Source organism: Puma concolor, chromosome A3 (assembly GCF_028749965.1).
Source record: "Puma concolor isolate L17-30 chromosome A3, mPumCon1.1.hap2, whole genome shotgun sequence".
Lineage (NCBI taxonomy): Eukaryota > Metazoa > Chordata > Mammalia > Carnivora > Felidae > Puma > Puma concolor.
This window is the reverse complement of record NC_141669.1, coordinates 45379223-45403988: the sequence shown is the minus strand read 5'-3', so window position 1 is coordinate 45403988 and position 24766 is coordinate 45379223. Positions and strand designations below refer to the sequence as shown.

Genomic DNA, 24766 nt, shown 5'->3' with positions numbered 1-24766 from the left:
GCACTGACCTCTCTAGTAAAACATGATGACTGGGTTATCAATGCTCATGTGCATAACAGTCATCTGGGGATGATTGTTTAAAATGATGGATTTCTGAAACAAAATCATTATCTTAAAGACCTATCTGTATTCCCATGTTCATTGTCACATTACTCATGATAGCCCAGTTATAGAAACAACCTAAGTATTCATCTATAGAAGAATAGATAAAATGTGATATATACACATACACACACTGAATTATTACTCAGATTTTGAAAATAAGGAAATCCTGCCATTGGTGGCAACATGGATGAACCTGGAGGGCATTATGCTAAGTGAAATAAGCCAGATAAAGAAAGACAAATGTTGCATGGCATCATTTATGTGAGGAATCAAAAAAAAAAAAAAAAAGGAAATCATAGAAATAGTAGAGTGGCACTCACAGGGGCTCACAGGTAGGGGAAACAGAGAAAGATTTGTAAAAGGGTACAAACTTTCAGTTATAAGATGAAAAAATAAAATGATAGATTCCTGACCATGATCTCAATTTCTGATTTAGTTTCTCTGAGGTGGTCCTAAGAAGTTGCTTTTTTAACAAGGCCAAGATGATTCTGTTAGAGGTGGTCTAATCAATGAGAAACAATACAGAACCATCTCTTAGCCTTATTACTGTATTAGCATTTTTGCTAAAACAACACTCATGCCTTGGCTCATTTTTTATTGCTGATTGACAGTTTGCTTTGGGCTCAACTGGATGATTTTTTTTCACTCGTGTTGCCTGGACTCACTCAAAAAGCTCCTGTCAGCTGGTGGCTCAGCTGGAGCTGAAAAGTCAAAGTTGGCCTCTGCACATGACTAGTGTTTGGCAGGCTATCAGCCAAGGTCACCTCATTTTTCCTCCATGCAGCCTAGCATCAGTTTCTTCATAGGGTGGTCTCAAGATTCCCAGCAGCAAGAGAGGACAAGCCCCAAAGTGCAAGCATTTTTCAAGAGTCTCTGGTTATGTCATATTTTCTAATGAACCATTGGCCAAAGGAAGTCACATGGCAACATCGAGATTTGAGGGGAAGAGAAGTAAACTCCATCTCCTAACAGGAAGCTGGGCAAAGTCTCATTGCAAGGGATAGAAGAATAATCAGGGCCACTTTTGCTTACAATAGTCCACCATGCTTACTATTTCAATAAACTAGCACGTTAAGATTGTTGAAGAAGAAAGGTGTATAAAGGACTTATATTTTAAAATATAAATTAGTACAAATGCAAGTCTGCATTCCAAACGAAAGCTCTCCTACTGACTTGCATCCCAGATTGTTTTTTTTTAAGATCGGCTTAATGCACAGCACTGAGCCCAACATGGAGCTTAAACTAACGACCCTGGGATCAAGATGTGAGCTGACATTAAGAGTCTGACTCTTAACTGACTGAGCTACCCAGGCACCCCTCTCCTGACATTTTTGTGTAAGAAATCAGTGGACTGATACCCTATGTGATCAGACTGTCATAGTCTTGGATAGACCCATGGAAATTTGTAGTTCTTGTTAATGTTAGTTGCCATGAATGGCTTGGGGGTTGGGGGGGGGGGGCGGGGGAAAGTACCATAGCTTTAGAAATCTGGGGAAAATTAGTTAAGGGGAGGCAGATGGCAATCTTTTGCTTCATGGCTTTTCTTTGGAGAGTAGATAATATAGTGGTAAAGATCATAATGCCTGCCCATTTAGATCCCAATATTAGGTCTGCCATTCTTGAATTGTTTACCTTCAGCAAATGAATGAATTCACCTGTCCATATTTAATAGGGCATGATAGGGTAAGATTTAATTTTTTTAATGTTTGTTTATTTTTGAGAGAGAGAGAAAGTAGGGGAGGGGCAGAGAGAGAGGGAGACACAGAATCTGAAATAGGCTCCAGGCTCTGACCTGTTAGCAGAGTCTGTTGTGGGGCTAGAACTCATGAACTGTGAGATCATGATCTGAGCCGAAGTTGAACACTCAACCAGCTGAGCCACTCAGATGCCCTGATAGGGTAAGATTTAAATAAAATGACATATGCCATAGAGCTCACAAAGCATTAGCTGTCATCCTCATCTTCGTTATCATTCCAGAAAAAAATAAATGTTGCCGACCTGTCATAGCTCTGTTTGTCCACCTGAGGAATGGGCAGTTGCCTATAGGATCTAAATTCATAAAACTCCCTCCCCCAAATAACTTCTAAATCCTCCATATAACTTAAAGATTGGCTAAAGCCATGTGTTTCTTGAGGATAAGAGAGAAGGACTATGCCTAAACTTGTTCCTATTCTCTGCAGAGGCATAGTGACTAGTATGCCCACTATGATTTAAGGGAAAAGCTACTGTAGCTAGTCTGCAGGATGGCCTCCAATAATCCTTGACTTATGATAGCCAGGCTCTTGTGTAAAATTCCTCTTGCATGAATGGAGCTGATCTGTGTAACCAAAAGGATAGAATGGAAATGAAACGTGATTTCTGAGGTTAAGACTTAAAAGCCATTGCAGCTTCCACCTTACTCTCTTGGATCATTCACTCTTGGGAAAGCCAGCTGCCTGGTCATGAAGCTACTGAAGCAAACATATGGAGACTTCCATGTGTCAAGAACCCAAGGCCACTTATTGAGAGCAAGTACAAACCTGCCAACCCTGTGAGTGAGCCTACTTGGAAGTGGACACTCCAGCTACACTCAAGCCTTGAGATGACTACAGCCTCCTGAGGGACCACAAGCCGCAAGGACTCAGCTTGGCTGCTCTCCAGTTTCTGACCCACAGAAACTGTGAGAGATAGTAAATGTTTGTTGTTGCCCCAAGCCTGTAGGTTCCAGGGTGATGTGTTATGCAACAATAGACAGCTAATACAGCTGTTTTGGTGTGGGGAGGGAGGGCAGGCATAGAAGCACTGGCTTGATGGAAAGACAGAGAAAGAGAAGGGAGAAAGATTCAGAAGGCAGAAGCTGAGGATTACCAAAGAGAGCCTCACAATGCTGCTTGCAGGCACAGTCCTGGAGGCCATTTTCTGGAAGAGAAGCCACAGAATTGAGTGTGCTAAGTGCTTTGAAGTACCTAGAGACCCCGCAGGGAATGGCGCTAGGTAACTGGGAGGTCGTGCTTTTCCTCTTTATCATCTTGGCCATTAACTAGAGCAAAGCTCTTTGTGGGAAACATGCAAATTGCTGAAAATGGAGTTGAACTTCCTCCGTCTCTCTTTAACTGGAAATATAATTGCAACTCCTTGCACATTGCTGTGATTTTTTTCTAATCCTGTCACGCTTTGTTGGCTCGCTGCTTTTCATCTTACTGTTTATTAAAATAGCCCACGTCGTCTTTGATGCTGAAAGCACAAGTATATGATTGGAGGCTATTGCCAAATTACAATTCATTTTTATTTGATACTGAGGTTTTTGACTATTCATTTTAAACTTTTTTTTTTAAACTTTGGAGTTGGGGAGTGGGAGTTGGGGAGAGGAGACCACAGGAAATGGTGAATGGCCAGTCAGAACCCTCTCCTAGGTTCAGAAATCTGGCAGTTGTTATCAAAGCGTCACCATCAACATCTCTCATGTTCTTCTATGAGACGTAGTCCCTATGCCCTTAGCTAGTGGCAGGTAGAATGAGCCAGAATTCGTGGAGTGATGGATGATTTAGCCACAGGCTTGTTTAACCCTTTGGAGCTGTGAGTAAGCCTATTCTAATTTGCTCTGACTTTCCAGTAAAATTGAGATGGGCACTCCAGTCCTCCAAATAAGGCAGTTTTGTATTTAAGTCTACTCTACAACCAATGGTGTGATGCCCAGGCAGAAATACTTCCTGGGTATTTTCCAAGAGTATCCTATATAAGGGGATTGTGTCTGGGGAATGTATTAGTTTCCTGTGCTTCTGTAACGAATTACCACACACTTGATTCCTTAAAGTAACAAAAATTTATTCCTTAATAGTTTGAGAATCTAGAAATCCAAAATCAGTTTCAGTGTGCCAAAATCTAGATATCAGCCTGCTGATACTCTTTCTAAATGTTCTAGGCGACAGTCTGTTCCTCATCTCTTCACCTCTGGTGGCTGCTGGCATTCTTTGTCCAGATCACTCCAATCTCTGTCCCCATGGTCACATTGCCCTCTCCTTTCTGTCTGTCTTTGTTGCCTCTTCCTTCCTCTGCCTTCCTTATAAGGATACATGTGATTGCTTTTAGGGCCCAACCAGATAATACAGGATAAGCCCCCTATGTCAAAATCCTTAACTTAATCATATCTGCAAAGACTCTTTTTCCAAATAACGTAATGTTTTCAGGTTCGAGGGATTAGGATCTGATAGCTTTGGAGGCCATTATTCAACCTACTACAAGGAACTTCACATCATTTCATCCCCAACCTTGAACCTTTCTGTATAGCACTTTTGTATTTTCCTCATTGCTACTGTGATCCAGCTGGTGGTGAGTCACAGAAAGGAAAAATGGACCCCACCTTTGAAAAACTATAGGACCAAACACATTAGATGGAAGAATTGTAACAAGCGGGGACAGTGAGATGGTAAATAATATTCTGGTGAAAAGTACCACCCCCCAATTTTGTGCTTTCAATTGTAGAATCCTGCTCTGTTGAATGCCTTCCTTTGAAAGCATCTCTAAGTTTTTACTTTGAAATATAGATTTGGTTACTCATTCAGAAATTGCCACCTCACATGCTGCAATCAAGACCTTGTCTGTCGTTGTTGCCCACTACAAAGTTTTATTAGCCCTGGAGAGAATTTACTGCTCTGCTCCCACTGTGGGCTTCCTGCCATGGTGTGTGAACCTGAGATGAAAATCACTTGATGTATGGTTGGCAGGTAATAGACTTCTCTCACCCAGACTGATAAGTCATTACTGGCCCTTCCATTCAATAACTCTGAGCAGGGTCCCAGCTTGCACTTAGTCTGAGAGATGAGAGACTGGGATGGAGGGAAGGGAAGATTCTTTTCTCAAATGCTGCTCAGGCTTATACATACTACTTGGTAGTAGATGGGAACAATGGCAGGGGTCGTGGGGCTGGTTGTTGAATGATTGAACACTTAGTCTCAAAGGTGGTAGTACATGTGAGCTGTGATTTAGAAATAGGACAAAGGGATTCTTGGATTTAGGCAAAACTTCCAAATGAAAATAGTGAAGTGAGGCTCCTGCAAAGCAAAGTTGTGTGTGTGTGTGTGTGTGTGTGTGTGTGTGTGTGTGTGTGTGTGTGTATGAGAGAGAGAGACAGAGAAAGAGAAAGAGAGAGACAGACTAAGACTTAGGAGAAAAGGAAGAGTTCCAAATGCCCTGGCAAGGGAATCTAATGTATTGGCAGATTTTGATCCTTTTCCAAGTCATGCAATGCTTCTTAAACTGAAGTCTATAGAGAGACACAGAGGGCTTCACATATTCTCAATTAGAGAAACTCTGACTTAAAGTATAGTGCAGAACCTTAGCCTGGTATCTTAATCTCTCCCTAATCTAGCTCCATCTGGCTCTCTTATAAGAGCCTACTTTTCATTCCTCCTACCGTTTTTCCAGGCAAATTGGACTAGTCAGAATTCCCCAGACTTCTCACATTGGCGACTGCACAGATCACATTCCTCCTCTAAAATGTCATTCTACCTTTCCCTTCTCTTCCCATGGCCCCTCCCCCACAGCATCCCCCTAACAGAGTTTCAAGCTCTGCTTCCCCTCTGCCAGGTACCAGGTTCCTGGGCACTCAAGCTCACTTTTCCCCAGAATTTCTGCAGTGTGTAAGCTTTGAAAAGTGCCTTCTTGGGTATCCTGCTGCTCTGTATTGTTTATTTTATTTGTCTTCTCTTTTGGGTAGCATATTTGGCTCTAAGATTTTGTGTCTCTTCTCCTATGACACATCTCTCAAAACCCAGAATGCTTATTGTAAATAAACAAAAAGTATCCCCAAGATGATAGATGCTATTGGGAACCCACTCATCTCTTTTCTATCAATCTAAAACTCTGGCACAATGCTGGCCCCACCCCTTCCTGCTAAAATTGCCTGTGACCACCATGTTATTGGGGGCTGATACGGGGAGTAGGGGGGGAGAAGAGATAGTGAAGAGAGAGAATCTGTGAGGAAATAGGAAGGGTAAGGGGCCAGAGAGGAGCTTGTGATGGGAGGGCTTCTAGAAAATACTTCCAAGAACAGCAGAGCTCGATGTTCACTTGGATCTTATTGTAAAACATCCTCCAACTCAGCATCAAACCTCCAGTTACGTCTGTTGCACAAATGTGTTGTATGAGTATATTTTTATGTAGAAATGAAGGCAAGAAGACTGATTTTCATATTTGAATCAATTGAAGTGAAGCAATCATGAGTAGAAGCCAGAAGCTTCCTACAAAGGTAAAAATCACATCGTAAGCACTGAAAATATTTGTAGAAATGTGGGTTGGTGATATGATATTGCAGCCAGTATTCTCTAGACCTCCTGGAGATGAGAGACCTAAGGTGACATTTTCAGAGATCCAAGGGATCTGGGGGCTAAGCGAAGGAAAAAAGACATGACCACAAGGTGGCAGCAGCACACACTGGCCTGGTTGGGCTCTCCAAGGACAGGCTTGCCTGGGCATGTCCCTCAGGGCAGGCATTTGTTCAGAGGCTAATGCCTGGAGGCAGCAAGTATGAAGAGGAGGAGGGCATGGGACCTTTGAGGAAAAGAGGGATCTAAGTGATGTGGCTCAATAGCATGCGGGGAGTCTCTGGGTCAGAAAGCTGTGAAGGGCATGGGGTGCTTTGCTGGCCCCTTTGTTTTTTGTTTGTTTGTTTTTTGGTTTTTGTTTTGTTTTTATATGAAATTTACTGTCAAATTGGTTTCCATACAACACCCAGTGCTCATCCCAACTGGTGCCCTCCTCAGTGCCCATCACCCACCCTCCCATCCCTCCCACCTCCCATCAACCCTCAATTTATTCTCAGTTTTTAAGAGTCTCTTATGGTTTGGCTCCCTCCCTCTCTAACTTTTTTTTTTTCTTCCCCTCCCCCATGGTCTTCTGTTAAGTTTCTCAGGATCCACATAAGAGTGAAAACATGGCATCTGTCTTTCTCTGCCTGACTTACTTCACTTAGCATCACACTCTCCAGTTCCATCCACATTGCTACAAAAGGCCATATTTCATTCTTTCTCATCGCCGTATTATTCTATGCCATTCTTCTCATTGCCAATAGTATTCCATTGTGTATATAAACCACAATTTATCCATTCATCAGTTGTTGGACATTTAGGCTCTTTCCATAATTTGGCTGTTGTTGAAAGTGCTGCTATAAACATTGGGGTACAAGTGCCCCTATGCCTCAGTACTCCTGTATTTACCGTTGGGTAAATTCCTAGCAGTGCTATTGCTGGGCCATAGGGTACATCTATTTTTAATTTGTGAGGAATCTCCACACTGTTTTCCAGAGTGGCTGCACTCCTTTGGAAGACCATGTGATTCTTGATCTTGGGGTTGTGAGTTTGAGCCTCATGTTGGGTGTAGAGATTACTTTAAAAAAAAAAAAAACACTTAAAAAGAGGGGCACCTGGTTGGTTCTGTCGGTTGAGGGTCCATCCAGCCCTTGATTTCTGCTCAGGATCCCAGGGTCGTGGAATCAAGCCCGGTGTCTGCCTTGTCAGGCTCTGCACTAATCTTAGAGCCTGCTTGGGATTCTCTGTCTCTCTCCCTTTGCCTCTACCTCCCCCCCCCCCCCACTTGTGCTTTATCTCTCTCTAAACAAAAACAAAACAAAAAACACTTAGAGAAAGCTCTGAAGGGCAGCAGTAGCTTGGGGTCTTTATAGCCCTGGACTTATTTTATCTATGCTACAGATGTTGAGTGCAGCTTCAGGGGAATGCAAAGTAGGCAATCTCTAAGTGGCTAAAAATCTGCTTATTAAAATAATTTTATGTGTAAAAATGTGTCTCAGCCTATAGTAAAAAATTATACATCCTAGGAGTCAATACACAGAGGGCATCTTTGGTTTATATAATAGGCATCTCACACATATACACTCTTACAGGATGGGAGTCATGCCATATATGGTGTTTTGTAGCTTTCACAATAATCTATTAAGCATTTCTCAATGTCACTAAAATTTCTTCTAGAACATTATATTTAATAGCTTCTTGTCATCATGAGCTTTTCCTATGATTTACCACAACCCCGGTTCAAATGTTTTTCTGCAGGTAGCCTAATGTTTCTAACGTCACCCTATAGATCTGTAGTGATGGAACCCAGAGCTCTTTTCCCCCAAACCTGGTTTGGATTCTTAGCTCTACTGAGTCAGTGGTTGAGCTGGGGAATCATCAAATGATTTTTGAGAATAATGTTAGGAAGAGGAGATTTCATCCAGATTAAAAAATATTTATTTACACAATTATTTATTTGGTATGTATTTAACAATGTGATTAATGGGCTAAGCTTGCAGATAACATTTTGGTCAAAAAACAATTGTGCTCATTAAAGAAGCATATTATGCAAAGAGCACTCCATCATATGGGGCCCCTAAAAAAAACTTGTTTTGAGGTAAATAACAGATCCCATCTCATTAATTACAGGTATCAACCATACCAAATCACCATGCACAAAGTACTTAAACAGATAGTAGCTTGATGATGAATGGCATTTCCCGTTTCAAATGATGTAAGTAAAATGCTATTTAAAATCTTGACATTCTCTTGCAAAGAGTAGGTGAGCTCGAGAAGGTGGCACGATGACAATGTGACTCCCACGTTCCTCATTGTGTATCTGTGTGCATGTGTGGAGTGTGGTGGAGGAGCCTTTGAACAGCACGATGTGTTCTAAGAGCAGAATGAGATCAAACAACCTGCCTCCTGCACTTCTGAGGCAGTTGCACTGTGCAGGACATGGCCTTTGGCTTCTTCCGCCTCTGTGACCACCTGTGCAATAAAGGCTGCTTGATCCTAAAGGTCCGGGGGCGGGGGGGAAAGGAAACAAGATGAGTTTTGTTGAATAATCAGTGGCAAGCGGTTTATGAGATGCTCATCATGTGGAATCCCCAAAATAATCTTGTAAATTGTGTGTCTCCAATGTTCACATTAGATACCATGCCTCACACATATTTTACCAGATATCTACTAGATCCTGGCTGAACCATACATGAACCTAGATCTGAAGTCCTTGCAAAAATCTGTGCTATTGCTATAAGATTGTATAGAGAATGTCATTTTCCAGGAGAGTCCGTCAAAACCACTGTGTCCTTGATTCTTTTCCACCATCTCATCTATATACCTTTCCTTTTCTCTCTCTCTTTTTGGTTTTGCACTTCTGTCTCCTTCATTCTGCTCCTTGCCTGCCCTATGAGGTTACTGAGGTAGGTACATAAACATACATATGCTTTTCCTGTATTTTCCATATATCTCTGCTCCTAAAATGCCCATTTTGTACCATCCAAGATAGTAACTAGTGTTAATGATGAGAGTTACCTATGGCTCCGTGTTACTGATGGATAATAACATCCTACAGTTTCTACCAAAGGAGTAATGTCTAATGGTAGATATCTCGACAACATGCAGGTTGATAAAGCTGGGTGACTTCTGATATGCACTTTGTCTCGGCTCAGAGTATAACAGTTGAGAGCAAGAGTTTTGGAGTCACTTGGATCTAAACTCTGGTCTGGACTTCCCAACTTACTCCCCTTTTCACTTTTGGCCATTTACTTTACTCTCTCTGTCTCATTTTCCTCCAGGGAAAAATGAAGGTGATAATACTGTTTACCTCCTAAGCTTGTATAGGATTAAATGACATACTACATACAACTTCCTTAGCAAAGTGTATATGACACCGAGCTCTCAAGAAATTGACTACTATAAAAATAAATATGTACAAACTATTTTCTTCTGGATCTACCTGTATGTTAGGCCAACATTCTAAACATTCTAAACAACATTCTAAACACACTGTACAGTGTTTACTCATCACCAATTATGTACATTGTATGGCTGGAGACACTATAAGGAAAAGGGCCCTAGGTAGTTTCAGTACTTTGCTTCCCATTAGCTTATGGCTTACTTAGTAACAATAAGAAATAGATACAAGAATTTATGTGTTTCCTTATTATGTCTGTCTTTCTGATAAGAAATTATCAAGCCTTCATTTAAAATGACATCATTTTTGCAAATGGCATATTGTATAAAGGGTTAGTATCCAAAATCTATAAAGAACTTAACAAGCTCAACACTCAAAAAAAAATAATAATAATAATCCAGTGAAGAAATGGGCAGAAGACACAAATAGACACTTTCCAAAGAACCTCCAGAATCCAAATGGCTAACAGACATATGAAAAAATGCTCAACATCATTCATTATCAGTTAAATACTAATCAAAACCATGATGAGATACCACCTCACACCTGTCAGAATGGCTAAAATTAACGACTCAGGAAACAACAGATGTTGGCGAGGATGTGGAGAAAGGGGGACCCTTTTGCACTGTTGATGGGAATGCAAATTGGTTCAGCCACTCTGCAAAACAGTGTGGAGGCTCCTCACAAAATTAAAAATAGAACTACCCTATGACCTAGCAATACCTAGCACTGCTAGGTATTTATCCAAAGGGTACAGGAGTGCTGATTAAAAGGGGCACGTGCACCCCAATGTTTATATAGCACTATCAACAATAGCCAAATTATGGAAAGAGCCTGAATGTCCATTGACTGATGAATAAAGAAGATGTGGTACATATATATGATGGAATATAACTTGGTGATGAAAATTAAATCTTGACTTTTGCAATGTGGATAAACTAGAGTGTATTATGCTAAGCAAAATAAGTCAGTCAAAGAAAAACAAATATCATATGATTTCACTCACGTGGAATTTAGGAAACAAAGCAGATGAACATAGGGGAAGGGAAGCAAAAATAAGACAAAAACAGAGAGGGAGGCAAACCATAAGAGACTCTTAAATACAAAGAACAAAAGAGTTGCTGGAGGGGAGGTGGGTGGGGGGGATGGGCTAAATGGGTGATGGACATTAAGGAGGGCACTTGTTGGGATTGAGCACTGGATATTACATGTAAGTGGTGAAACTGGGTTCTGCTCCTGAAATCAATACTACACTGTGTGTTAACTAACTTGAATTTAAAGAAATAAATTTTAAAAAATAACATAAAATGACATCAATGCCACAAAGTACTCCCCATCCTTAAAAAGGAAATCAGCCAGTATTTACTGAGGACCTCTTCAGTGCTCAGGCCTATGCCAATCTAGGGAATAGAGGTGGGCTCCCAGGAAACCATGAGTTTTCTTTTCCTCAACATAACTGTGAACTTCTCAGCCTTAAACTGAATTCTAAGTCACATTCTTTTATTTATTTTTTCTCTAAATACATGTTCTCTGTGGACTTGTCCACTTGGATCTCACTTTGTCCCTACCTTTCATCATTTGTGTCTTGAGTCCTATTTATCTTGGCATCCTGCTCAATAGCCAAAGAGTCTTACAACCAAGTTAACATTCTCTCCTAAGGGAAGTATACAACTCCTCTAGGTTCTAGAATTCACAACAAGGAAACAGTTGCTAAGTAAGGGATGCTTTAAAAAATTAGAGATCTACTAAAATGGCTAAAATTAAAAAGCTTGATGATGCCAAGTGTTAGAAAAGACAGGGAATAACAGAATAAATGCTCATACATTTCTGAAGAGAATGTAAAATTGTACAGCCACCTCAGAAAACAGTTTGGCAGTTTCTTTGTTAACATATACTTACCATACAACCCAACAGTGATACTTCCAGTATTTTACTCAAGTGAAATGAAAACTATGTTGATACAAATACTTATATATTAATTTTCATATCATCTTTATATATAATAGCTCCAAACTAGAAACAACCTATATTTCTGTCAACAAATTTGCATGATATGTGCATCTGATGGAATACTATTCAGTGTTCCTGGATGGCTCAGTCAGTTGAGGGTCCAACTATTGGTTTTGGCTCAGGTCATGATCCCAGGGTCTTGGGATCGACTCCCATGCTCAGCATGGAGCCTACTTAAGATTTTCTCTCTCTCTCCCTCTGCCCCTCTCCTTCACTTTCTCTCTCTGTCTCTCTCTCTCTCAAAAAAAACACAAAAACAAAAACAACTAAACAGATGAATCTCAGCATTCTGCTGAGCTACACAAGCCCACCTCAGAATGCATACTGTATGATTCTATGTAAAGAAGATTATTAAAAAAAAAAAAAAAACAAATGAAAATATAGTGACAGAAGTTAAATTAGTGATTGTCTGGCAGCAAGAATGAGAGGAGCATGGAGGTGGAGTGCAAGGGAACGTTTTGGGTGATGGAAACAGTCTGTATCCTGATTATGATGGTAGTTACAAAGGCATACAAAATTTTCAAACTCTTTGAATGTACAGTTAAAATGAACGTTTGCTTAACACAGCATATATCTTATATCTTATATATTATATATAAAATGATGATTTAAAAATGATGATTGAAGGGGTGCCTGGGTGGCTCAGTCGGTTAAGTGCCCGACTTCAGCTCAGGTCATGATCTCACAGTTTGTGAGTTCGAGCCCCGCGTGGGGCTCTGTGCTGACAGCTTGGAACCTGCTTCAGATTCTGTCTCCTTCTCTCTCTGCCCCTCCCCGACTTGTGCTCTGTCTCTGTCAAAAATAAATAAATGTAAAAAATAAAATAAAAATAAAAAAATTTAAAAATGATGATTGAGGGGCACCTGGGTGACTCAGTCGGTTAAGCATCCGACTTCAGCTCGGGTCACGATCTCGCGGTCTGTGAGTTCGAGCCCTGCATCGGGTTCTGGGCTGATGGCTCGGAGCCTGGAGCCTGCTTCAGATTCTGTGTCTCCCTCTCTCTCTGCCCCTCCCCCATTCATGCTTTCTCTCTGTCTCAAAAATAAATAAAACGTTAAAAAAAATTAAAAATGATGATTGAAATAAAAGGTAGGGAGAGATTTCAGTTGTCACAAAACAAAGATACCCAGAGACATAACTGCATCGCACGTGAATCTATTCAGTGTTAAATAGACATACTTTTTCATTCACTCATTTATTCAACCATCTATTAAGCACTGACTAGAATCTAGGTCAAGTGTTGGGTACACAGCCTACAGAGATCAAAGACAACTTTGTAACTACAACACATTTAGTTTTGACAAATAGACTAACTGGAAAATGGCTGCCATGTAGGGGCTCAACTGGGAGGACCATTGAAGGTCCTTGGGATGGGGCGAGGTTTGATCTGAGTATTGGGAAGAGATGGAGTATAGATGCTCTAGGTAAAGGGAACAGCAGGTGCAGAGCCATGACAGGATGGTTCCTGTGTCTAAAGTGAAGAATGCAGATGTGTGGAAGGTGGCCAGTGAGGAGCAGAAAAGTGAGTGTGGGTCTTGTGATGAAGGACGTTGTGTTTTGGCCTATTTTCTGTTGGGTGTAAATGAAGGATTTTAGGCAGGAGAATGGCATGAATTAATTATAGTTTACAACAGTCATGCTAGCCTCAGTGTAGTGTATCAATTAAAGGGGTCAAGAATGAGCAGGGAGACCAGTTAGGGAATTGCTAAAGTAATGGAGTAGTGGTGGCAGGAATGAGTCAGTGGGACATTTTCGGGATTGGTCCTGGCTGGCTCTTTGTAATATCTAGCAAACATCTTCTGGCTCCATGTGGTGTTGCCTTTTTATTTTGTTTGCTTTTAGTTTTTAGTGTGTGTTTTGTTTTGCCAGGGGCATTTGGTGCTTACCCTTATCCCGTGTGCTTTGTGAAGCCTGGCCTATCTTCCATGCTTCTCCGTTCCTTTTATCTTGTCCTAGACACAAGCTAAGGGAATGGCATGGTTTTCTTTAAGTTTTACAAGAACTGTGAGTCCTATTTGATTTCTCCTCTGAAAGGAGCACTGCCAGGGATGATCTCCCTCACTGATGCAAAGAAATTAAGATTCAGTCGCTGCCTTCAAGAACATTTACAATGGAAAGTATACTTGAGGCACTGTGTGGCTCAGTTGGTTAAGTATCCAACTCTTGATTTTGGTTCAGGTCATGATGTCATGGTTGTGAGATTGAGCCCCACATAGAGCTTAGTGCTGGGTTCCACACGCTGACCATGGAGCCTGCTTAGAATTCTCTCTCTCTCTCTCTCTCTCTCTCTCTCTCTCTCTGCCCCTCTTACCCCATCAAAATAAGTAATGTTTTTAAAAAGTATACTTTCTCAATTAACTAATATTTACTGCGTGTCTGCTCTGTGTCCCATGCTGTCTGAGGTGCTGGTGAGTGTGCTAGTTGGCCTGATGGATTATCCAAAAACTCCCCTGCAGGCACACCCTACTCCCCACCACATGATTATTGTTCTTTGTACAAAGGTCTATGGAGATTCTTGAAAATATAAAAGATAGTGTCTGCTCCCACCTGACACATATTTTTGAAGAGAAGAAAACATGGCTACAATGTAAGGCAAAATGGGAAAAGCAATGTACAAGAGGGAGGAGGAGGTCGGTGAAGTATTATAAGGAGAGTGCTCACCCAGGCAAGGGTGGTGTGGCTGGTATGGCTGTTCCATGCAGAGGAAAAAAAAAATCTCCTGGAGGCCATGTGAGCACCTCCAATGAGCTAAAAACTCTGTCATGTGCTGGGAATACCAAGTTGAAGAGCAGGCCCTGCCTGCAGAGAGTCCTTTTCTTGTGGAATCAGAGTTTGCCTAAAATAATTTCAGAAGAGCCCTGCATGTCATTGAGCCTTTGTAAGTTCAACGCTCCATGTTAGCCTGGAAGTTCCAGTGTGGCGGCCCGATCATTCAGCTTCTTGCACATCCTGTCTCCCATGTATTGAACGTGGTGGCATTGTAGAAGGTGATGTTAGAATAGGCAACATTTTCTTGGACATAATTCAGAAAACATGAACTGTAAAAGGCGTTCAGGGCTTCCCCATTTGGAGAGAACATGTGTGGAGATCCCTGCAGATACATCATTCCTTTGGAAACCTGGTTCCTTCATTCACCTTTTATCCCTCCTGTTGGCAACATCTTAAACTCACAGTCCTGACCTACTGAACTTTGTCATAAAAGCAGGAACTAAATATCCACATTGAAGACAGATCTGATACAAAGCTCCATGTGTTTCTGAAGTCTAATTTCTGGTATATATCAAGATGTCATATAATTAAAAATTTCTAAAGTCAGGACACGACAGTCTAGAGAAAACACACTGTCAGAAAGCACTCAGAGGCTCACACACCCTCCCGCTACCCAAAAAGAAACACCTGCCACATTGCAGATACATGGGACATATTTCGTGTGTGTGGGACCAGTAACACAAATACCGTTTAGAGGAGGGAAGCAATAAAAACAGTACATTAATATTTTAAATGTTGGTAAAAAAGCATAGCTGGGTGAGGAGTAAATGCTTAAGAACTTCCCCTTAATAAAAACGACATTCTCGGTTATATGACCCACAGCAAATCGGCTTCAGCTGCATTTTTATTTAGCAATTTGTGTTTGGTGTTTTCTCTTGGAGATGCTCCCCTATTGCATTTTATGGCATGCTTTACATAAATTGCAAGGAGGATTGGGGTGTAAAGCTGTCAATTCCCAGCAGCTCATAAACTAATGAATTTAAATTTTAAATGGGAGATTTTAAAACATGTGGGGGCTGTTTTCATTATCTGATGGTATGTATCTCCAATGATAAGTGGCAGTCCATAAACACTGGGGATGGCTCCTTTCAGAAACTTGTGATAAGAAAATTCTCTCCTCCCTCCCTCTTTCCTTTCTCACTTTGTTCATTTCCTGTAAAATATCAAACTCCAATGAATTTCACCTTTCCCAACGACATGATATAAGTTGTTTTAAAAATTGACTTGAAAAAGAAAAAAAATTATTTGAACCAGAGAAACCTTATTCACCCTCAAATCTCTTTCCTACTACCCTTTATTTTTTGATACCACATTGCTCTTTTTTCTACTCTTCATGCAAGTCACTACTCCCCTGAGACGGCAGACAGACAAGCAGACATGCACACACCCCTTTGTAAACCATCAACATGGCCAAGTTAACCTGTATGGAAGCCCTTTCAAAGTGAAGAAAAAAAATAAGTCCACATTTGAAAATCTTTTAGGCCCCTGCCACATTACAAGTCAACTAGCCTTATGGAAAATGGTTAAGGAAGAAAAACCAAAAGCACTAACCAAACACTGTCATCTGATGATCAGAGAAATGCACTCTTTTTTTTGCTCCTTCTTGCAATACTTTCTTCCACATTCCTATCCCTTCTGTAACAAGTGAAGATTGCAACCAGATCTAAGACAGGGAATATATGAAGTTTCTATGAAACTCTATGTCTGATATTTGTTTGTTTCTATTATGTTCATATTTTGTTGTTTTGGGATCTGGCTGTAGGAATTTAGATACATTTCTCCTCAGGGTTGCAGTGGATGGTTGGTCTGAAGATTTAGTCTAAGCATCAAACCAAATGGAATTATTTTCTGTGTCATGTTTTATAACCTGATGCCATTTTGTTCTAGTTCATTAATTTTAGAGAATTAATGGGATGTCTTTAATAGTTCACAACGTTTTTGGAAGTTTTGTTTTCTTGTTTTGTGTTCTTTTAAATTTATATAAATGACACAACAGAATCAGCCTTAGCTTCTATGACTTTGTTTCCCCAGTACCAATACAGTAATAGCAGAGCTCATAATATGTACTTCATATTGTTTTATTGAAACATCAAATAAATAAAACACAGAAAATCCCACAAAACAACGTACAGACTAAAGAAGAAATTAAAAAGATTTGCCAGAAAGACTTTATGGCCTCTTGTTTCCATTGTCCAGAGGCCATTGCTTGTTACTTTCAGGCTCTTGGGTCAGCGTTGGGCATGTGAGTTCACAGGCCAGTGACTTCATATAAGATAGTAGTCTATTTGGATTAGGTCCAGGAGTGTTTTAAAATTCAAAAATTGTAGATGAATTTTTTTTTTACAAAAAAAATATTTCTATTTCCAAACAGGGGGGAAAAAAGAGAGATTGAAAGAATCTTTATTAGATGACCAGAATATGGTCTTTCTACCAACATCAAATTGTCCTCTTCTATGTTATCTTCTACTTTGAAATCACTTTTAAGCAATGGAGTTTCCACTGGGTCACTGGAAGACAATTGGATGGTCTAACCACTATCTTAGATCACTTCCAGCGCAGGGTGTGTGTGGAGGGCTGTAACAGACTGTGTGCTATGTTTTGTTTTTTCACTAGGAAAGTAACTTCCCATGCTACTGATTAATTGCACTATAATTATTATGGGGTTATTCCTACCTTATAGAGAAGAGAGGGAATAGCTTCTCTGTTTGGGGAAGTGTTTTGACTTTTCTATCACTGAAGAAATGTCCAGGTTTTCAATCCCATCTTTCTTTTTGATCTCATGTGAGAAACATACTTAGAACTTGGCCTTTTAAGACATGATTTGCCTTGATTCTCTGGAATTCTTTAGCATTAATAAATCAGGGCTGTGCAGTCACTGACAGAATTTGACTTGATGTATACCCTAAGGTCCCACCTGTAACAAAGTATCTTCTCTTGCAAGTAGACATTGGAAATTTTAAAAGTAGTTTGATTGGTATTTTGAAATTCCCAAATCAGAATGTATGTGGACAGAGGAATTTGGTTGACAAAACACCCATTTGACATACTAGGTGCTATTAACTACTTCTACAATTTGCTTTGCACCCGCACTAGCAAGCTGAGAATGAGCCTTTGAGGTTGTGGATCACAGATATGTACAGAAGAGAAATACAACCAATGGACTTTTAGTGGTTACCCACATGGCTTAGGACCAGACAGAATATGGGGCCTGGAAATTCCAAGTATCTGTAGCCAATCTGAATGTATTGGCTAAATGTCTGGAGAGAAAGGCAAGGTCAGAGAATCATTAAAGAAGAAATAGTCCCTGAATTCTCTTCCTTTCTGGAGAGGAAATACAAGACATGGAAGAGTCATTCTTAGCTCTGTCAGAGTCACCAGCTATGCTAGTTTTTAGTTCTATATCTGTATAACACAATGTGGTGTCTTTAGAGTAAGGGACCTTGCTCCTTCTCACTTCCTATATTATACCAGACTTCTTCACCAAAATCTGCACTGTATGTTTTCATTGTGGTAAAAGGCAATAAGTTTATGAATTTTTAATATTCCTGTCAAGGTATTACAAGAATACATTACTTTGTGAGGTATGTAGGACTGCCAACAGTAGGATGAAAAGTATATCATAATCTCAAAATAGTAAATGCTAGTTCTGTGGCTTTCTTGCAGAGAGGTGATGTGTCTTGGTGAGACAAGAGAACAATTGTAGAAGAGAGTTTATATGCAGATTTCTACTGGTTCTCCTCTCTGTGCCAATCCAATCTCCTGGGCTTTCCTTGGATCACATCTATAAATACCTTCTAAGGTGGACTCACATTTCCAAGGACAAGATGAAGATCTCTTTCTTTGCCCTTAATCTATGGTTTGTAATGGGGTTTAGGAGCAAGCCAGATGGGAATGGCAGGAAAAAATGATAGGTAGACATAGGAAAATAGGAGAAATAAAATCACAGAACCAGAAGGCAGAAAGGCGCCCTATTCATCTGGTTGAAATACCTCCCAGTGCTAGAACTGTTTCTCTGACATCTCTGATAGATGTGTCCTCTGTTAGACATTTTCATTAACCCAGGGTACATACAATAGTTTTTTTGTTTGTTTGTTTTTATTCTTTTGTAGGCAGTATATTTCTTTGTTGGGGAACGTTAATTGTTAGAAAGTCCCCTTTTTTATCTGTGATTGACTCCCAATCACTCTTTTAGGAATATCCAACCCATTGGGTCTGGTTCATTATACATAACAGCCCTTTCTAAGAACGGGAATAGAATCACAACTCGTGGAATTTGTCAAAGACTGCTTCTGGGATTATAAAATGTATTTATTATGTTGCTTAAGGAATTAGTTAAAAATGGAAGAATATCTAGAAAAATCATGCTTTTCACACAATTCTGAGTCAGTGTAGAACAATGCTGCATGGAGTACATTAACTAATCAAGAAACTTTCTAGCTGGTTTGGTGTATTTTGCTAACTCATTGGTTAGCAGTTCCTGAGGCATTTATGTAAGTGACCAAAGGAGATGATGAGGAGAAGAATTACCATATTTTGAATCCACTTGTGATGTTCTGTGATATTTGGCTGCAGGAGTGAAGATGAAGAACTTGAACTGGTCAACTGTTTGACCACCAAAGTGACATCTCCAGGTGAAGTTTTCAGAAGAGTTGGGGTCCTGAGAGAAGCAGATAGTAATATCTGAGTGGTGGTTGTAAAGATATTTGAGGGATACATTGAGGTCAAATTACAGTAGACCTTAAATGCCAGGAAAGGAATTCAGATATATTTTTATGAGTGGGGAGAAGCTATTGATCATTACAAATGATCTGAGGTAACCAGTATCCCCCCAAATCTCAGCGTCATGATGCAATCATAATTTTCTCATTCACACTCCATGACGAATATAGTTTGGCCGGGGCTATGTTCAGCATAGCTACTTGGGGACCCAGTGTAGTCACATGTCCTTCTTGACATGCATTTCCCAAAATCAAGGAGAGAAGGGAATATGGTGAATGATACTGGCTTCTAGAACTTCCTTCTGAAAGTGGCAAACAACTCTTTTATTCACATTTTATTGGCCAAGGCAGGTTACAATAGTGTGCCCAACTGAGAGGGGGCAAGAGCATCCTATCTTACCATGTGTGCCAAAAGAGAACACAAATATTTTAGAACAGCTGTAAAAGCCTTCACTCCAGAGCACAAGAGGGAAATGATGATTAAAAAGGCCAGTAGTGGCACACAGGGAAGTTTTCTGAGCCACGCATCATGCTTGAGTTCAAAGGCTGGATGATTTTGAAACGGCACAATTTGTTTAAACTTGTAGAGGATTTACTAAAAGCATTATTTCACACACACATGTTTTGTTTTGTTTTTGTGTTTGTTTGTTTGTTTGCACCTGGTTTGTCTGTGGATCTTTCTTTAAGCTCTCAGGTTGCACTTGTATTGATGAATTACCTGGGAGGTATGTGGAGAGGAGTCTCTCATGAATAGGCACAGGGCTCTCTCCTTCTGTTGGTTTTGCTCAATATTTTTATTAATGATTTGGATTAAAGAGAGTAAAAAGGAGGTGGGAAGGAGGTAGTGTTGATTAAATCTACATGAGGCGAAGAGCTGGGAAAGAGATTGAACTCAATAAACACAGAATTCAAAGCGATCTTGATGGGAAATATAGGCCTACAGTTAAACTTAAGAGGAAAAAAAATAGCTCTTTATGTTGATGTTTCTTAAATCACCTGTATGTGCAGAGGTTTGTGAATATCTGACTTGAAATCAATGATTCTAAATCCTTTCCAGAGCTCTTAGCTTGTTGCAAGCAATATAAGCCAATAGTGTGATCTGGCTATCTAAAAAAGCAATACTCACTTGATAAATGAATTTGACCCAGATGGCACACAGATTCTGGAATTAGTGGATGCTCCAAAAACATATATTAAACAAAAACACCTATCAAGAAAATGAATGAGTGAATTTAAAGAAAGATAATTGTTGCCTGGCTTTCTGAAAGTAGCACACATACTTGGCAGTTCCCTCCCTCTCTAGGAGAGACCCAGGATTGTTCTAAATAACCCAAAACCTCACATGGACATAGACATTTCTATTTGTACTTATTTGAACTTCCTAAAAAAGCAAAATGCTCAGGGATAATAAGCCGGCTAATGAGATGGTAAACTGAAGGTCATTATAAGACCCAATTAATATGATGCAGAAATTCTTGATCAGAATCTTGACTATTTAGACATCCCCCTGTGGTATGTGGAATCATCATCTGGGGGGCAGCAGCACAGTGTGGGCAAGAGGAATCTGACTTAGGAATCAAGCAATTAGGCTTTGGTTCTGGCCGTACAGCATTTACTAGCCTTAAGACCCTGGGCAAGGTAACCCCTCGAAGATAAGTTACTAACCTAACCCCAGCCTACTTAGGTTATTATGTTTCTTCATCTCTAGGTAAAGCTCAGCATCAGTGGGCAGGGTGAGGCTTGTCCTGCCAACCTCCCAGAGCTGTGGTGGACGCCATGTGAGAGAAAGTACACAAAAGCATTGGGTAAATCGTGAAGCATTTTATAAAGATAGGAAGCGTTATGGTAACATTTTCCAAATGACCTCAAGAAACTGATTTGGTTGTACAATGTAAACATAGTACTCGGAGGCCAGGATTACCAGCATTTCTATCAGAGACTTTTCAAAATAAATGCAGTGACTCAAAAGTGTTTCCAGATGATGCCTTCAGGATTACTAACAGAGCAGCTATTAGGAAGCAGTCAGACCTATTGGCCCATGCCCTAATCCTATTATAAGGCAGACCAGACACCACTTATTTTGCTACGTCAACCTTCCTTTGGCTGATACCAATAACTGTTAGGCCCATTATAAAAGGCACTCTGAACATTTGCGAAGGCATTTACAGTGAGTCTTCAACCACAGCCCTGCAAACTCTCTTCAGGGTGTAGACACATCTGGGTTTGGCTGACTATGTATATCTTGAAGTGTGTATAGAAATTATAAAACTGAAAGCCTAAATGCTATAAGTATATGGGTACTATGTGCTTCTTGTGGGGGCACAGAACATCAATGAATGACACATATCAAATTGAATATTGGGCAGTGAGAAAACAGGGAGAAAAGGCTAGGGATATAATATATGCCTATTTCCAGTAAGAAGCCCAGGTCTAGGCTAGTTACAAGGAAATGGGTCAAATCTGGAAGTTTAACAGAATCATAATTCATATGTATATGGGCAGACCTCCTTAAGTATCAATGAAAGTCTCTGTGCAGGCAAGTCTGATACTATCTATCTTTCCTTCCCGTTGAGAATGGCCTTCCTGGTGGAGGCAGGTTCCCCAGCATCTAAGGGCTGCTCTTGATGTGGTCAGGCCTGTCAACTGCAGGGAAAATGGAAGTGCACCAAACATTAATGTAAACATGTAAATTGCCTGAAGGTTTTATTAAAGTGTGGATTTTTTTCATTAGATGTGGACTGAGGCCTTATATCTCATTCATAATGAGCTCCAAGACTGGTTCATAATCCACTTGGAGTGGAAGCCCGCTTACTTCCAGTCCTGCCATAGAAATAGGAGATAGTTACTCTCTGTGTTTCTCTGTTTCCATAGCCATTTTGGTACAACTGAAAATAATTACGGAATGAAGGCTGAAGCAAGTATTAATCACTTGAGACCCATTGACCGCAAGTTCTCAGGGGCAGTGGGCTATAAGTTAGGAGACCCTTCTTGTCCGTAGAATTTCTCAGTTCTTGCTGGGACTCTGCTATTCCAGCATCATTATAACTTTTAAACTCAGAATGTACCACTGAATTCAGAAAACCTCACTGTTCATGATGTCATCATCCTTCTATCACTTTCTTGGAGGAGAAATAAAGTCCCATTTAAGCTAAAGTTGATATGCACAATCAATAATGTTTGTCATTATTTAGGGCTCACTATATGTTATGTGTTTCACTGATATCATTCTGTTTAACCCACATATTAATCCTACAAAGTAGATACTATAATTATCAATATTTTATAGACAAGGATCTAAGCCAAATGCCAAAGCCCAACCTCTGAACCACATTGCTTACCTCCTTCTTGGTGATGGTCAGGCCACTTTTTTAACCTATGGATTTTTTGTTCGCTTACTGGTTATTTTTACGCAAACTCAAATGAAGGAATCATAATATATTTGTAGAATTATTGGGAGTAGAAATATTCATTCAGCAAGCCCATACTGTATCTTAGACCCTTGAGCTGCTGTAACACAAAACCACAAATTGCATATTTTATAAAAAAAAAAAAAACAAAACAGCAATTGATTGCCCACCATTCTGGAGGGTGGAAGTCTGAGATCATGGCAGCGGGAAGGTCAGGTGAGAGCCCTTTCTCTGGTTCATAGCCAATGTCTTCTTGCTTTGTCATCACATGGTAGAAGGGGCTAGGGAGTTTTCTGGAATCCCTTTATAAGCAGCACTAATCCTGTTCCTAAGGGCTCCACTTTTGGGGGTTGGAATTTCACCATAAGAATTTTGGAGGGATACAGACTTTCAGACCATAGCAATATATTTAAATATAATCTATTGTATTTGGAATAAATGGAATACAGCTTTTTGCTTGTTTTTGTTTTTAAGAAAAGAAAATGTCTGTCTGCCTTGAGAAAGTGTTTGGGCCCTTATTTTGATTTTGTTTTAAATCAGGAACAAGGTTATTTATACATAGATACTCAATTGGTGTTTGTTCAATTGAGGGATAAAATAAAGAAGAAAGACTAAAACGTGAAGTATTTGAGCAAAGCAAGGGCTGTCATTTGGGTCATCTTATCTTCAGAAGAAGAAAGCAAAAACCAAACATGCTGGCAGCATCCTGAAATGTTGTCTGCCTTAAATTGTTCTCAACTGACACCTGTAATTCTTCTGTTAATGCTGTTAATGCTCTTTTGCCTTTGGGCACAGTTTCTGTGCATATGATATCCCCACCTATGCTTGGAGATTTACAATGGGCAACAGCAAATTCTGAGATGTAGAGCAGTAAACAAAAACAAAAAACAAAACACACACACACACACACACACACACACACACACACACACATGTATTCACACACACCATATTAACCCAACTTTCCCAGTCTGATTTGACCACAGAAACATTCTTCCAAGAGAGACTACTTACCCTTTCCTGGAGGGCGATGAAATGTTCTTTAGGAAAAATGCTTTTGGAGTAGGTATGTTCTTAATTGTTTTTCCCAAACTTGATTTTCCTAGTATTGGACTCCTCTAAATTTAGAACCTCATAGTATGCACCAGTTTTAAACTTTTCTCTCCTTGAATCTTGGGAACTTAGTCTGAAAAAGAAGAACTGAATGCCAAAGACCATGCATTTCTCACTTTCACAGTTGGCTTCCCTGGGTGTCAAGAAAAGGAGATGCCAGCAAAGCCAACACCTTGGCCAAAGGTCGCCTGGAGCCTCAGCATCTCATCCCCTCTTTGTGCGCCTGTCCCAGCAGCTCCCTTTGCATTTCTTAGTGTTCTTGGACCTGCATACTAACCTTGGTCTCCCAAGCTAACCTCTCTTTGGTACTACCAAGATATGCACACAGACACTTCATTTTAAGGATTTCATTTCTTTTGACCACAGTAAAACAGAGAAGAAATAATGAAATGGAAAAAAAAAGGGGGGAGGGGGAATTCTTGTAGAAGTGCCCTGATCTGCAGTTTCTGACTCTGATACATAGGGAGAGCAACCTTTGGCCTCTGCCCATCGCTTTTATTATGAGTGTGTTGCCAGCGACCAACCACCCCACTCCTCTTCTTCTTTGTCATCAGACCTTGCCTTAGGGAAGCGCTAAGGAAGACTTTCCCCAAACCTTTATGTGATCTTTACCACATGAACAAGGTGGTTCCTTTTTGTCAAGCAAGGTGAGTGGATCTCAGGGACTCTCCCAACTAGGGACTTTGATTTCCCTAGACCTCTGCCTCAATCAGGAATGATGCCCTTGAGCATTTTCAGTTACCCAAAGTGTTAAAATGTTGGTGCATGACAAAACATTGCTGATCTATAGGGACCTTCCCTGTGTCCCAAGCAGAGGTTTGTCCAATTGTAACTTAGAGGTTGACATGTAGAGATAGTGGTGATCATAGTGGAGAAAGGAAGGAAGTTTTCTGCATGTAAATATGTGCATTTTGCTTGTTGAACACACATTCAGTGTATGTGCATGTGTGCATTTGCACC

At 40.3% G+C, this 24766-nt stretch overlaps 1 protein-coding gene and 1 long non-coding RNA gene across 5 annotated transcripts in view; one reads left to right on the top strand and one right to left on the bottom strand.

The window, feature by feature from the left end:
* CTNNA2 (catenin alpha 2) overlaps positions 1-24766 on the top strand; it is a 1114437-nt gene that overhangs the window by 541660 nt on the left and 548011 nt on the right. The window lies entirely within an intron of this gene.
* Positions 8305-11459, bottom strand: LOC147582418 (uncharacterized). Its single transcript, XR_015249087.1, has 2 exons — positions 11358-11459; positions 8305-8885 (listed from the first exon to the last, which is right to left on the bottom strand). It is a non-coding gene; the product is annotated as an uncharacterized LOC147582418 (long non-coding RNA).